The sequence below is a fragment of the Octodon degus genome, unplaced genomic scaffold, assembly GCF_000260255.1.
Source record: "Octodon degus isolate 3935 unplaced genomic scaffold, OctDeg1.0 scaffold00031, whole genome shotgun sequence".
Classification (NCBI taxonomy): domain Eukaryota; kingdom Metazoa; phylum Chordata; class Mammalia; order Rodentia; family Octodontidae; genus Octodon; species Octodon degus.
Window position 1 is genome coordinate 5,743,045 of NW_004524607.1, and position 15,958 is coordinate 5,759,002.

At 40.8% G+C, this 15,958-nt stretch overlaps 1 protein-coding gene across 1 annotated transcript in view; it reads right to left on the bottom strand.

Annotated features, from left to right (window-relative positions):
* Positions 1-7,216, bottom strand: part of Rala (RAS like proto-oncogene A) — a 79,852-nt gene extending 72,636 nt beyond the window's left edge. Inside the window, exon 1 of the mRNA XM_004629562.2 lies at positions 6,987-7,216. The gene's annotated coding sequence lies outside the window, so the exon portion shown is untranslated. The remainder of the gene's footprint in view (positions 1-6,986) is intronic.
* Positions 7,217-15,958: the final 8,742 nt, after the last annotated feature.

The following is a 15,958-nucleotide window of genomic DNA, read 5'->3' on the forward strand; positions in this document are numbered from 1 at the left end:
TGGCATGTGGTGCTGGGGGATTGAACCGTGGTCCCTGTGCTTTGCTAAGCTTGTTCTAAGTAGGTGCTTTAGACCACTGAGCCATCTCACCAGACCCTGGTCTTTGTCTTTTTGAAGACAGGGTCTCTCTATGCAGCTCAGGCTGGTCTTGAACTCGCAACAATCCTCCTGCCTCAGACTCCCAAGTGCCAGGATTACAGGCGGATACTACCAAGGCTGGCCTGGGAATTGTATCTTAATAAATCTGTTATTTAAAAAAACAAAACAAACAAACAAACAAAAAAAAAACAGCCCCTGCATTAGAAGTAGGGGTGAGAGACAAAAGACATAAAAATAATTCACAAAAAAAGAAATTAGAATAACCAGAGAATGCACAAGAAGTTCCAACAGTTGCAACCAGACAAACATAAGCTTTAAAACAAAGAGCTGGTCTTATGAACACAGCAATGTACAAGAGATAGGCAAATGATCATTTTATTTTATACTTAGAGACCAAAAAAGCTACTAAAAATCACAAGCATTAAATTAGAATAAATGAAGTGACATAGAACTGTCCCAGCTCTGGTATGTAGACATGAAAGCGAGGGAGACCTTGGAGAATAAGAGGGCAGGGGTAAATCCCCACATATCCAGGAAAGGGTCCCAGAGACCCAAAACTTTAGAGGATAAAGATTTTCTTTCAAGGATTTTTTTTTAAATAAATGGCATTAGAATAATTGGGCAGCTATTTGGAAAAAATGAAAAATGATAAATTTGTTTGCTCACACAGAAATATGCTCCAAAATGAAATAGCAAAGATAAACTACCTATGTATTAGAAGAAAGCATGTGTGAATTGTTCTACTACCTGAGGGCCAGGTAGTAGAACTTTCTAACTAAGACTAGAACTGAGAACGAAATAAAATTAAGATTAATACTACTACGCAAAATATACTTTTACATGGTGAAAAACAGCATAAGAAACGGAAAAGATGATTAGGCAAATAGAACACATGCTAAAGTTAAATAACTAATATTCTTAAATATAAAACAACTAAAAAGAGGGAAAAAGACCAAAAACTCATACTAGAAAAAGTGCAAATAACATGAATAATTTAAAAAAGAAATCATAAAATGGACCTAAGCATATGAAAAAAATGTTTAATAGTGGCATAAGAGCCTGTCTGGCAAATGCAAGGTCTAAGTTCACTCCTTGGTACAAAAAATTAAAAGTAAAAAAAATAAGAATACAAATGAAAGCCAGACAGGCTGAAGCAAAAGGACTGCTCTGAGTTCAAGGTCAGCCTGGGCTGCAAATTGAGTTCAATGCCAGTCTGCATAGCATAGTGGGACTCTGTCTCAAAGACTGAAAAAAAGAAACACACACACACACACACACACACACACACACACACACACACAGATTTAAATTAAGGGGTCCAGGATATGGCTCAGTGGTGCAACACCTGCCGGGCAAGTATGAGGTCCTGTGTTTGATTCTTGGTACACCCACCAAAAAAAACAAAAAAAAAACCCATAAAGAATACAAAAGAAAACTACACTGAGATACCAGTTCTTTCTATTAGTTTGGCAAAAATTCAAAAGCTGTCAATAAACTCACTGGTAAGGTTGTGGGGAACAGGTACTCATACATGGCTGGAAAGAATGTGAAACTGTACAGTCCCATAGGGAGAAGGATTTGGCAACATCTAACAGATCTATATATGCATTTAGCCCGAAGATACACTTCCAACAATTCAAAGTTCAATGTGCAAAGTTGTAAATTATAATTTTATCTGTAACTGGAAATTACTTAAATTTTCAGGTAGGGCCTTGACTAGAAAAAAAATCATGGTACATATAGTGTTAATGCAGTTAAAAATGAAAAGTTACTTAGCTGGGTATGATGGCCCACAAATGTAATTCCCAGTATTCCATGAGACATTGGCAGGAGGATTAGAAGTTTGAGCTCAATACACACAACTTAGTAAAATCTTGTATCAAAAAATGTAAAAGGCAAGGAATGTTGATAAGTGCAAATATCCTGGGTTTAATCACCCACAATAAAAAAAAAAAACTTAGTTTATGTGTATTATTTCTCAAAAAGCTACTAAGATGTTAGATAATAAATTATTTGGACTAACTACTTAGTAAGTTAAGCTGACAGGTGTTTTGACCTAGACATGAAAAATTACTGATATAGAAAGAGTGTCAAGAACTGAGACAGCCCCTGGCACCACATGCTGTCCCGGGTGTGCTGAGTGGCCACCAAGATCGGCGCATGCCTGTAATCCCAGTGCTGGGGAGGCTTAAAACAGGAGTATCACTATAAGTTGAGCCTCGTAGAGAGACCCTGTACCAAATACATAAAAAAAAAAAAAAAAAAAAAAAAAAAGAACTGAGAAAGTCTGGAAGATCTGATAGAAAGGCCTGTAAAGGCATTTAAGACAGAAGCTGAGAGAGGATGGAGAGGGTGTGTCTGTTTGTATAGTTCCCAGGTAACTATGGAGTGAGGTAAACCAAATGTACAATAGGCTTTTGAACTACTCTCCTTAGAGTAGCAAGTACTGGAACTAAAGACGTGACAGCACACAAGAAACATAACTAGCCCAGACCTGAAGATTTTCTTTTCTTCTTTCTTTCTTTTTTTCTGTTTGTTTATTTATTTATTTTAATTGCAGTAACAGGGATCGAACTCAGGACCTTGCGTTAGCCAAGCAAGCACTTATTCCACTGAGGTGTCTCCCCAGTCCTTAGATTATTTGATTGACTGATTGATTCAGGGATGGGTTCAAGGAAAACCTGAACTGAGTCTGAAGGCCTAGGACGAGCAGTAAACTGGTGGAAAGAGTGGCTAGCACTCCAGGACAAACAAATGGGAGAAGAAAAAATCTCTAACATTTTATGATCTCAGCACAGCTGGAATTGAGTATATGCAAGAGGGAAGAGGCCAGACAGCTGATTACGTAAGGAGCACATCTGGAAGGTTTTTTGTATGATTAAGGATAAAAAAGTTTGATTTTTATTAATGGGTAAAAAGGAGCCACAAGAAGATTTTTTTAAAAAGATTAGATTTTAAAAGAAAAGATTACAGAGGCCAACTATAGAACAGATAGCTGTAATATTCCAGAATAAATCTACACAAGGCATGTATAGGAAAACACTTGCAGTTGTGTGTGGTAATATCTACTTTCAATGGATTACTATGCTAGCTACTCAACTGCATAAAAAAATAAATAAATAAAAAGATCCTGTGGCTTCTACAGCCACAATCATGATCTTTGTGGAATCTGGGAATCTCTATCTCATCTTCACAATGAATCTGGGAACTGAAATAATGTCACAATCTCACTGCGTTTTCCGGTTCAAAATGACACTATCTATCCTGACAGTTTAGAAAAGTGAGTTCAGCCATGAAACTGAATTCCACACTGTAAGATTATGTGTGCCATGACTTGGTCTATTGCATCTAACACAAGACACGACCTGTGAAGGCCTTTAAGAAAAGTATCAGGGTAGCCAGATAGCTCAGTGAACTAAATCGCCTGCTTAGGAAGAGTGCAGAGGCTGGGGTTTGATCCCCGGTGTGCAGGGATGGCCCCGTCCCAGGGTGCCCTGAGACCGGGATTGAGACTGGCATGGGGGCGCATGCCTACAATCCCAGCGCTTAGGAGGCTGAAAACAGGAGAATCACTGCGAGTGTGATCTACGTAGTGAGACCCTGTACCAAATACATTTTTTTAAAAAAAGTATCATAATATTTTATGGCAGCCCCCTTTTTGGGGGCTTGTATAGATTACTTGGTTGACTATGGGGAAACAAGTCTCCATCTTATATATAATTAAATCAAGGATGTAAAGAATCTTCTATAACTTACACAAGCTTTGGGAAAGTGTCTAAGAGCTAAGAAAAAAAAGAACTGCTACTTATAGGGACTACAGAATGAGCTGTGTTTTACTTAGAACTGTATCTTTTTTCTCTCTCTCCTTAAACCAAGAGGTGAACATATCTTCAAATTAAGCCTATGAAAAAAATGCATAAAAAACCACACCCAGGCTTAGAAGGAACAAAGAGCATTCTCCTAGCACTGAATAGCAAGCAGTTAGAACATTAACGCAAGTTCTGCAATCCTCAAGTCTCCATGTTAAACCTAGAGAAACATGCTTTATGGCTGGAATCGTGAGAATAGACGTGGCACATCTCTGCTACTATATCTATAGGCACTCTGGAGATAAAGGGCAGAGCTGCTGCTGTTTAAGACCACCTGGCCAGAGGCACTGCTGACCCAGGCCACATGTGATAACCAAGTGCTGAGATCTTCACTTTCCTCAAGCTCAGCTCAATCAGAATCATCTTTTCTTCATTTTTAGGGTTAACAGCATCCTTTACTACTCTCAGAAATCCTTATTTCATTTTCAAACCCAGGCTTCACTACACACTAGCTAGGGAGCTGCATCTCTGGCAAATAATTGCAGTGTGTGTAGTAAAGTATGGGAAAAGTCTCCATCTTGCAGAGGTGTATGTAGATTAGAAACAATATAAGCAAAGCTCTAATCATGGTGCTTGGCAGGAAATCAATAGATGAAAATATTTACTACCAAGGGGGTTATTGAACTAAAGAAGGGAAATCTAACATCTATACAGTGGTCATGTTGCTGAGATATGAAATTTCAGGCTTTTCTGTCCCTTGTCTAACAATTCAATCATTTTATAAAACACTGAAAGTCATGAACTATCTTCCCTACATCTTTGGAAAGCACATTTTTCCTCATTAACTTTATTAGCTTCTTATGCTAGTACTTTAAAAGTGATTTGTCCTTGCCATTCATTTATAAAAGAATACAAATGTATATTCCACTGAGAGACACAGATATAAGAAATGATACTGAAGCCAAATATGGTGGCACACACCTCTAGAAGGCTGAGGCAGGAGGCAGGAACTCAAGCTCAATCCTAATCATTTAGCAATTTAGCCAGAGCTGGTCTAAGGGAAGCAAAAAGAAAAAAAACCCTGTGTTCATTCCCCAGGTACCACTCACCACCGACACAGCAAAAATGATATTGGCATGTTTATTTCTGCTCTGTAGAAAGTAAGTGACCTGAGGAAAACCAATACAGGGGGCTGGGGAGAAGGCTCAGTAGAATAAGCGCTTCCCTGGCAAGCGCAAGGGCCTGAGTTCAATTCCCAGTTCCACCAAAAAAAAAAAAAAACAATACAGGAGCACCACTAGATACAGGACAGGAAAGAAGAGGCTACCACTTTGTTCTGACCGGGACCTTCCTGAAGTGGAAACAATCCAACTATAAACAAAAATCTTCCCTCATAAACCATCAATAAAATTCTTCTCTTTAGTTAGCCCTTCCCCCTTTTATGAAAGCCCTTCATGGAAAAAAAAAAAAAACGTTGTAGTGAAGTAAAAGATATAGATGACTGCACACTCAGCAGACACTAGAGAATAGCATCTGAATCTCGGGAAAGAAATGTGGAAGTGGCTCCCCGTAAATCTTATCAAGGTCACATTAGATAGCAGAGGACTTCGGGCATCAGTGGGAAAAAGGAGCCACTATCAGCAATTCTGCTATGCACCACGTTTCCCAAACAGCACTAACTCCCCATTTCCTCCTTTTGACTAAAACAGGGTACAATAATCAACTCCAAACAAAAACGTAATGCTTATCTACAGGAAAGCTTTTCCTCCTAACCCTGGATATGCTCAAACCGTGATCCTTGAACACTGGAATACAAGTTATTACACTGCCCAATTACAATCCCCTAGATAGAATTTTAACCTTTCAGGGAAAGGTTGAGTTTTGGGGGTTGTTGAAGAACATAAAGGCAAAGCAAAATCTGTAAGTGCCAAGAACCTCAACCAAATGAACAAATACCCTGGGTCGACAAAATAAAGGACACTTCTGAAAGGTGAAATCACCCACACATTTCATTCATTTCGTGAAAAAAAAAAACAAAAAAAACACACATTGTTCTAGACACACTGCGCTGAAGCACAAGCAGAGCTCCCCTAAAACAAATCACGATCTAAAAACATAAGCTAATCTGACACATTAACAAACATAAGCTAAAAGGAAGGCCTTTTACTGTGACAGTTTACTAAACCTGCTATCCTATTTTTGGAATGATTATTAAAGTTGCAATTTACTTCTGTGGAAAGAATGATGAACTTAGGATACATGTTTTATAAAGGCTGTTTCCTGGCACACGTCAAACTACTGAATTTGACAGGGCGTGGCACTGGAGTTCTCACAGAACCTCAATGACACTCAATTGGGCTCTCTCAAGTCTGGACATTCAGGTTTCCACGCACAAGCCAGGGAACTCCCTAATTCTTCCTAAACCTCAAAACAACGCTGCCACCTCTGCGCGGTCACCCCCGCCCACTTCCCCACACAGGTGCCCAGGATCAGGCGCACAAATCTCACCTCCGATATCTAGAAACAGCGGAAGAAATGTCCCCCACCCAGATACTTCCATTCTCTCCTCTTTTCTGAGACTGGGTCATCCCCAACAGACAGAAGCTCAATCTCTACAGAAGCCCAAAGCCAGCTGTTCAGCTCTCATGACTTCGGTCCCCAAAGCCGATCCTCGGATCGGCACACCAAGCCCCGGCCGCCGGAGGCTCAAGTGCAGGCGAGGGGTGCACAGGCAGGAAAGCAGGAGAGGAAGGTGGAGGGAGCGGGGGACTGCGGCGGCGCAAGCAGGAAGCCCCCAGGTCACCAGCACCGCCCGGGCGGGGACCTCAGTGCCTCCAGCTGGAGAGGCGAGGTGACCTTCGGAGAGGCCGCCCCGAGGGGCTGCGGCGCGGGGACTTCGCTCCCGGGGCGCCTTCGCCGAATGCGGCGCCAGAGTTCCAGCGCCCGGAGCTCGTCTCGCAGCCCAGCCCGAGAGATGCAATCTGGGCGCCGGGACGCCGCGCCCCGGCCTCGGCCACCGCCGTCCGGACACACCCCCGCCGCCGCCCCGGCCCTCCTGGCCCCGGTGACATCGCTTACCTGTGCGGCGAGCCGGTCCGCCGCCCGCGGGCTCCAGAAGCCGCGGGTGTGCTGCCTCTGACCCGAGGCTCCGCGGCCCTTGTCGTCTGGGAGGGTCCGCGCCGAGGGCGGCAGGAGGAGGAGGCAGAATCCGACGGGCGGCGGCGGAGCCTGGGCGGCTGGAGGAGGAGAAGGAGGAGGACTCGGAACTCCGCTCAGGGGAGAGCCGCCCTCCTCCTGGCCGCTCTGCAGCAGCCGCCGCCGATCACTTCCGGGTCGCCGGGCGGCGGGGCGGGGCCTCCGGGAGCACTTCCGGTCCGCGGGCGCGGAGCACGGCGCTGGCGGCGGGGCCGGAGAACAAAGGCTCTGTAGGGCGCGGGATCGCTGGCCTGGGCCCCCGGTGTCTCTCACGGGCGGCCCTTCCTTCGGCTCTCTGCGCTTGGGGAGGTGAAGTCACCTTCCAGGGTCCGGCAGTGGCCACGGGCCTCACGGAGGTTCTCGGGTCGCGGCGTCGGATCGTTTGCCTGGGACCCGGGAGGGGTTCCCGGGGAGGGAGCGGAGGCGGCCATCTTGCGCGCAGGGGCATCCTCTTCTCCCCGGCGTCGTTGGGCGGGGGCCGGGATTTTCCTGCTGTGACGTGGCGTGTCGCGGTCTGACTCCGAGGTGGCGGCTGGACGCCTGTCCTAGCTGGGGGATTCGGGGCTCTCCGGTCCTGGGACGCCGCCTTCGCCCTTGGTCCGCGGTCCCGGGGGCGGGCGCTGGTGGCCTTCGGGCAGCAGGTGCGATGTCAGTGTGGCGCCGAAATTGCCCTGCGGCCCACGGCACTGAGGGGCATACGTCTTCTCGCTAAGTCGGGCTGCTGTATTTATATAGCCCTCCACAGCTTCGAAATAGATGCCTTGTCCATCGTCCACTAGCAGATATCTCTTGATATGTATTCTCGTTTCTTCTCCCTCTCCAATTTGAGTACCATCTACATGCTTGGCATTACGCATTGAAGGAATGCCTAATCAAGTGGACCGACGTGAAAACAAACAATTGTATTTAGAGCTATGGTGTTGCAAGGTGCAGAGGGGAAAGGATCAAAACTCGGCGTTAGTGTTCAAGACATGTAGGCATTTTTCCAGAGTAACGATGGTGGAGATGGCAAACTCAGGTCCGTAGGAGAAGGCTGTGCATCACAGGAACAACTAATAGAGAAAAGGCGGAGTAGTAATTACAGGCCTTAAGAGTTCAAGCTTGGGTCGCTGAAAAAGATGAGGCTGCAGAAGCCGAAGCCAAATCATGAACTCTTTGCCCTTATGACAGAGAGTAATGACCCTGGGCAGATTTATAATTTAAGCTATTCTTTTGTTAGAGGAGGACACATTATTTGCTGGGGAAGAGCAGGGTAAGACGTCTAGACAAGGAGCCATTGGAGAGCTCAAGAAGAGGAAAGACCAAAACTATGACAGCATCCAACAGAGATGGAGTTCTATGATCCTAAGAGACCAAGTCAACAGATACTTGATCACTGAGGACAGCTGAGTAAAGAGAACGGAAGTGGCAATAATGATGCTTTATTTTATGTTGGGGGAGGGGCAGGATAAAAGTGTTTTACTAAATGGCATGAGAAGGGGTTGAGATAGGCTGTGAGGAGAACACCTCAGAAAATGAGTTCAGCTTTGGGCTTTGCCAGTTTGAAGTAAGAGTGGTACTGTCTCATGGCAGTTTAAGTCTAGAGGTTTGGGGAGGTGCACTGACGTTAGAGACACCACAGATTTATGTGATCTCATCAAAAGGACTGCAGTTTCAAAACCACTTCCTTCTCCCTACCTGAACTTGGGAAAGTTTCTTAGTGTTACATTAAAAAAAAAAAAAAAAAATCTCAGTGCGATGCTGCATGCCCATCCATAGATTACCACTATTGCTTAAGCATCATGAAGGTCAGGATTTTTATTTATTTATTTATTTTTAGTACATGTGGGGAATTGAACCCAAGGCTTTTACACTGAGCTATGTCCCCAGCACTTTTTTTTTTACTTTGAGAAAGGGGCTTTCATAGGTCCCCAGGCTGAAATTGAACTTGCAGTCCTGCTGCCTCAGGGTGCTGGGATTATGCCATCACGCCTGTTTAAGGCCTGGCTTTGAGTGTGACAGTGCTAATACATCACCATAATAAGATGAAATGTTATCTGTGTTGATGCCTTAATAAAAGTATTTTAATCATTGGCAGTACCTTAGACTACCATAGACCAAAGGTCGAGGATTATGGGCTGCACAAATATTTGCTGAATGGAGGACTGCAAGGATGACTTTGAAAGCAAGCAATAGGAACACCATGAAAGACAGCCTCAAATTCATTAGCCTGTCTCCACTGTCACAGCTGTGCTAACCTAGCATGATGTAGTCAGAATAGTTCATTTTGAGCAGAGGCTTCAGAAAACCACATATAACAAAAGCTCCATAAATAATAGTAACACAAGTAAACCAAAGACTATTTCCTTTCTGTATTCATGTAAAGTAGCATTTTAAACACAGTGAGACATTCATTCACAGTTAAGAATTAAATACATTATGCTCAATTTTCCTAGAATGGAAATTAGGTGGAATTAGCATGTGTGTGGGGCTGGGGAGATAGCTCAGTAGAATAAGCACTTGCCTGGCAAGCACAAGGGCCTGAGTTCAACCTCCGGTTCTGCCAAAAAAAAAAAAAACATGTTTATGAAAGGTAATATACTGAACTAGACATGAAAATAACGTGAGTCCCTTTTTTATTAGTTGTTCACCATTTTAACCCCAGCAAAGTCACTTCACCTTTCTATGCCCTAGTTTTTCTGACTATAAAATAAAGATAATAACTTTCTACAAGTGTGCTTCTCAGAGATATAAGAAATTGATGCTCTAAGAGCTCTTGATGTACTTAGATAAAAGGGCATAATTATAAGCACAAATTAATCATTAGCACTAATCCAGTACAACTTATTGGCATCCCTAAATTTGTGTCTGGGCAGCTCAAAGAATGAAAAATCCTGTTTTAAAGTAGGCATAGATCTGTCTCCCTGTTTGCTTATATCAAGCCTTTATTTTGCTCTTTATTTGTACTTTGGCTAGTTCAAATGAGAGCTATACAATATTTAAGCTGTGTATTTGATTTCATTTACCATTATATTTTTGAGGTGTCTCCATTTTCCCACAAAGGCCTTGAATGCATCCCATATAAGCAGTATATGGGAAGAGGTCCAAGAGATGGATAAGGAGGGAAGTGGGTAAAAAGAGGAAGAAGTAAAAAGATTTAAGATTATTAAGTACATATGCTGAATACCCGCAGTGAATATGAACATTACATGTTATAAACATGAACCCAAAATGGTAATAATGAAAATAGGAAAAGGAGATTTAAAAATGGAGAGAGGGAGGTGGGTGAGGAGAGAAAGGGGATTAAAAAGAATCAAATTGTGTTATATACATGTGCCTGCTTCCTAAGATTAATGTAAATTTCATGTACTGTAAGGATATACTAGTAAAATAGGCCTAGATTTCTTGACCTGTGAATTTACCTTTTATTGTTTATGGTCAAGCCTTATATAGTAGCAAATATAGTAGTATGTTACTAAGTAAATGAGTTTTAGTAACTATAATTCTTAGGTCCACTATTAGAGCTAATGTGTGCTTTTTGGAGAAAACAAGGTAAGTATGGATTCATCAGAGTCAGGTTTCAGAATTAATGATCAGTTGACTGCAGTCATTAGTGGGAATTTTGTGTTCAAAGCATTACTCATTTCTGTAGAATAAGGCATGCAGTTACATGTTTGAAACATTAAAATGAGCATTCCTGCAAGCCTGCCCTCGGCATTAGTAGTTAATCAGGAATACATAATGAAATAGATGGTCCTGTGAAGTTTGCCCATTGTTTATCCCTAAAGTAGGTGATTTTTTAAAATTAGGTTAGTGGCTTTAGAATTTTTTTTGACAGGCATGTACATATACAAATATTGAAATATATTCATAATCATAAATGTACATATCTATACACATACTTCATAAAAATAGCACTACATAATCCTAGCATTCCAGATGCTGAAGCATGAGGATTGCTGGAAAATTGAGTCCAGTCTGAAATGCATAGTGACACTTTGTCTCAAAAAACAACAAACATACATGAGAGTATATTAACTATATGTCTATTAACAACAACAAAACTGTATAGGTGGGTTTTGGATTAGGTGAGAAAGTCATTTAATAGTTTGTTACGATCAGTGACATGTTTTATTACAGGTGCTTCTTCCTGTATGGTGTCACACATCAGTAGTCAGACAGTGTTTCTAGAGATGAATAAAAAGTGCTTTATGATATTTAGTTTTAAAGGGGAAAAAGGTCTGATCGTCTCAGAAACTTTTAGGGACTTGTGAGTCCAGTTTTCCTGCCGCGCAGGTAAAGTTGATGTCCTTTGCTTTGCTTTATATTGTAAGCTGGTGGGACCATTTTGTCTCAGTTTTCAGCTTAATTTTATTGATGCCATGCCTTGGAGAGGGATAAGCTTAAGTAGATGGTAAAGGTGACAGTCACTCTGTAGGATAACATCTGTATGGGCTTAGATATATCAAATGACCTTTCTATTGTGGACACACAGAAACTGGGATACTGACAGTTTCAGTGTCTAAAATCCACCATTCTTGTCCAGCCCATGGAGCCCATATTGTCATACTGGCTCTCTAAGGAGGTTAGAGCAGAAGACTTCTGGATCAGTGGTTCCCAGAAGCAGCTGTTCATCAAAACATCCTACATTACCTTAAAGGAAATTCAGATTCTCAAGTCCCACTCTGAATAATCAGTTAGAATGAGTTAGGTGAAGCCTGAGGCATCTGTCACTTTTAACATCCTCCCTCAAATTCTAAACATCACCCAGATTAAAGAAGTTCTGGTTCCAGTAATTTGTCCAAGGTCCCACCACACCGTAACCAAGAAGTACTATAACTCAAATCTTGTGAGTCAACTTTGTTTCATTGAACTTTTGCTGTCCTTTTAGTATTTGATGGCAGGTGGGGAGAAAAGTAGCAATTTTTATTTTTATTACCTGTTAACTATTATGTTACAGGTTTTAAGATTAAATGAAGGGGCTGGGGAGATGGCTCAGTAGAAGGGTCTTAGTTCAATCCCTGGTTCTGCAAAAAAAAAAAAAAAAAGATTAAATGAGCTAGTATCTGTAAAGCACTGAGAACAGTGGTGAGTCTTGTGTTAACAAGTCTCTTATTGTCTTAGGGTTCACTTTGCCCAGGATTTAATTAGGCACAATTGTATTGAGACATTAATATTTTCTATGTAAGAAAAATGATGGTATCCTCAAACCTTCATTTGTCATGAAAGCACTTGTATAGCTGAAAATATTTCTATATTATTTCTTTTAATCATTTCTGATATTTTAAGAGAAATGTTGATGTATTTATAAAATGAAATTTTGGAAAAATACTACTGTATTTTTATATTCTCTTAAGAGATGTTAGGACACATGGGATAAGGCATTTTTCATTGACCTTTCACTGGACTAGTTCCAAAATTGATTCATACTTTTATGTAATTAAGTAGTCATTATTTAGAAGCCAGTGTCTACATGGATTGATCTTCCAAATGAAATAGTTCTCTTCAGTGAGGTAATAGATATGCTTGATTATGTTTAATTTCTTTTCTACAACACTCTTCAATCTTTCTGTCTTGAACATGTTTTTATACTTATTATAACTAAAATTGAGTTTTGATTACAAGCAAATGAAAAACCCAATTTAATATGTTAAAATGCTCTTTGATACTTTTTGACAATGTAAAAATTACTTTTAGTCAGTATCTGTGTATGAAAATTGATAACCATTTCAGGTTTAATTCTACTTTGTAAGCTGTATTGTTTTTCAGAGGGATCACTACACACTCCTATGTCTATTTCTAGAGGCTCCTATATTCTAATGTGTGCATGTGTATGTACAGAGTAGCTTTATATCTTTGTCCAGAATACAATTTAGTATTTAAATAAACTTTGATAAAATGAATTATATCATAAATGGATTTTTTGCCTGGGAAAGTAGAAGTACGGGGTAAAGCAGAACAGAGATATTTCTAAAGTCAGGAGCCATCTGGCAAGTAGAATAAATTAGACCAGCAGGTACTAGAATTAGATCAGAGAAGCCGGAAGAATCAGATGCCATCATTAATGAAGCAGCCATGGAAGGGAATTAGATTTCCAGTAATTGAAGATTTACTGTATAGTATTTCAGACATTGTACCAGGCACCTTACAAAAGAAGGAATGGCTGGCGAGGGCCCAGATATCTGGGTGTTTTTCTTCAGAGTCAGAAAATAGTATTAAGTAGGACACATGAATATATTTTATTTTTTATTTGTCTTTTTTATACTTGTGCTATGTAGTTTATGAGACCAGTGGAAAATGAGATAGTCTGTGTTAGAGATGATTTAAACTATACATGTCATTTTAAACTATACTCATCCTTTACTCCCCTGTGTTCTTTATAAGACCATTATTCAGTCTGTGTTTTGGATCTCAACTCCTGTCTACATGGGGTCTTTACTACATCAGTTACTCTTTCTGTCAGGTTAACTTCTCACTATTGGCTCCTCTCCATTAACATTCTCATTTGTTTATAGTATCTCTCTCACACATTCTCCCTTCAGGTTCTGCTTGAATTCTTGTTCTTTTTACTAAAGAAAAATTTAGAATTTTCTATGTATATTATATCCATTTCCTCTCCTGTAGGCCACTCTTCCACCATTTATAAAAGGGCTTTCACCTCAACACTGGTATGAAACTAGTTTTTTTTTTTTTTTGTTTTGTTTTTTGTTTTGTTTTGTTTTTTTTTCCGGAACTGGGGATTGAACTCAGATCCTTGTGTTTGCCAGTCAAGCGCTTATCCTACTGAGCCATCTCCCCAGCCCTGAAACTAGTATTGATAAAAGACACCAACATTATATCTACTGCATGATGCTTTTCCTTTTTTTTTTTTTTTTTTTTTTTTGAGATAGGGTCTCACTGTAGTATAATCTGACCTTAAGCTCACCATGTAGCCCAGGCTGGTCTTGAACTCCTGACAATCCTCCTGCCTCAGTCTCCTGAATGCTGGGATCACAGGCATGTGCCACCATGCCCAGCCAACACGATGCCTTTTAATTCACATTTCAACTACATTTGAAGCCCCTAACCATTCCTGCCTTTTCATAATCTCTTTTCTCGGCTTTTGTGTTTATTTCCATTTACTGTCTTTTGTATGTTTCTATCTTTGTGTAAATATTGCAGTTCCAGGAATTGTAGGCATTTTATCAGGCTACATATTCTTGGATGTTTCCATCTATAGCATTTTATACATTCATGACATTATTTCTATTTTCAGTTTCCTATTGCTGTTGTAACAAGTTGACATAGATTTAGTGGCTTAGTAGGAAAATAAATTTATTAGTTTTACAGTGCTAGAGGCAGAGGTATAAAACAGGTCACCAGGACTGTGCTCCTTCCTGAGGCCTAAGGAAGAGTCGATTCATTGACTCTTGTAGCTTTCAGAGGCTGATTTTCCTTAATTGGACCCCTCTGTCTTCAAAGCCTGCATCTCATTGCTGACCTTTGCTTCTGTCCTCACATATGCAGTCTGACTTGAACCTTCTCTCAAGAACCGTTGTGTGTGATCGATGATGTAGAGTGTGCCTAAGGAGAGTCACCTGGAGAGAAAACATTCTCTCAGGCTTTCATAGAGAGCAAATTGGTCAAGCAATGGCCATGACTCATCCACATGGTTGACAAAGGATCTGCAACCTGCAGGACTGGGTTACAGGATAAATCCTGAGGGTAGTTGACTGACCTTATCAGATACAAAAGTTATATTTCTTGTTATATAGGTCTTGCTTTATCTTGGTCTTAACCATCCAGCAAAAAAGTATAAAAATGAGGTATATAAAGTAAAGCCATATTAATATGCTGAGCTGTGAAAGGCTCCAGTCAACAACTTCTGTGGATAACTCACTACTTGTGGACTGCTGGACTGTGTTGGATTGTTTTTGCTGAATTCACGCACTTATAGTATTTAGATGCCAATGGAATACCCTTCTCTGACAAGACTAAGCAAAAAAAGGGGATAAAAAGGAAGGACCATTTTGTATCTATATGCAGAATAGTTAGGATAGATATACAGCTCCTTTCACTTAATTCAATGAGAAGAAAGATTTGTACTAATCGTGTTTGGACAGGATATCCTGTCTGCATCTTGTACTATGGATAACCACTAAGAAAATAACAATGTACAATGCATTAATTATTGAAACTGTCCTATTAACCAGTTTTGAAACTGTCTTATTGCTATTTCCTTCTCAATAAAAAAAAAGAACCACTGTGGCTACATTGTTTATTAGATGATTTAAGAGACTTTGCCCACCTCAAGATCCTTCTTATCTTAGTCACATCTGCTAAGTCCTTATGTCTCAAGTCAAATCCATGGGTTATGGATAGTGAGGATATGAACATGGTGTTGGTGGTATGGTTTAGCCTATTGCAGTACATGATTATTGGCCTGATACTCATAAAGCATCAAAGAAGATCAAAAATTCCTCTCTCCAAGGTGAGCATTTTTAGCTTTTTTATGTTTCTTTGAATAACATAATTCTGTAATGTAAAATGAAATTTCAGAAAATGTGAAAATGTTAATTAGGCCTTAACCATGTCTAAAGCATATATTAGGCAGCATTAGCCTTTTTCCACTGAGAAAAAAATCACAGTGCTACTCAGTCATTCTGTGACTATTTATTGGGCTTTTTTTTTTTTTTTTAACTTTCAAAAAGGTATTTATTTGGTACAGGGTCTTACTATGCAGCTTAGGCTGGTAGTGATCCTCCTGTCTCAATCTTCCCAGTGGTTGGATTACAGGCATGCACCACCATGTCCAGTTTCGGCGCTGACACAGCATGCAGTACCAGGGATCAAACCCAGGTCCTTGCGCTTGCCAGGCAGGCACTTAGACCACCGAG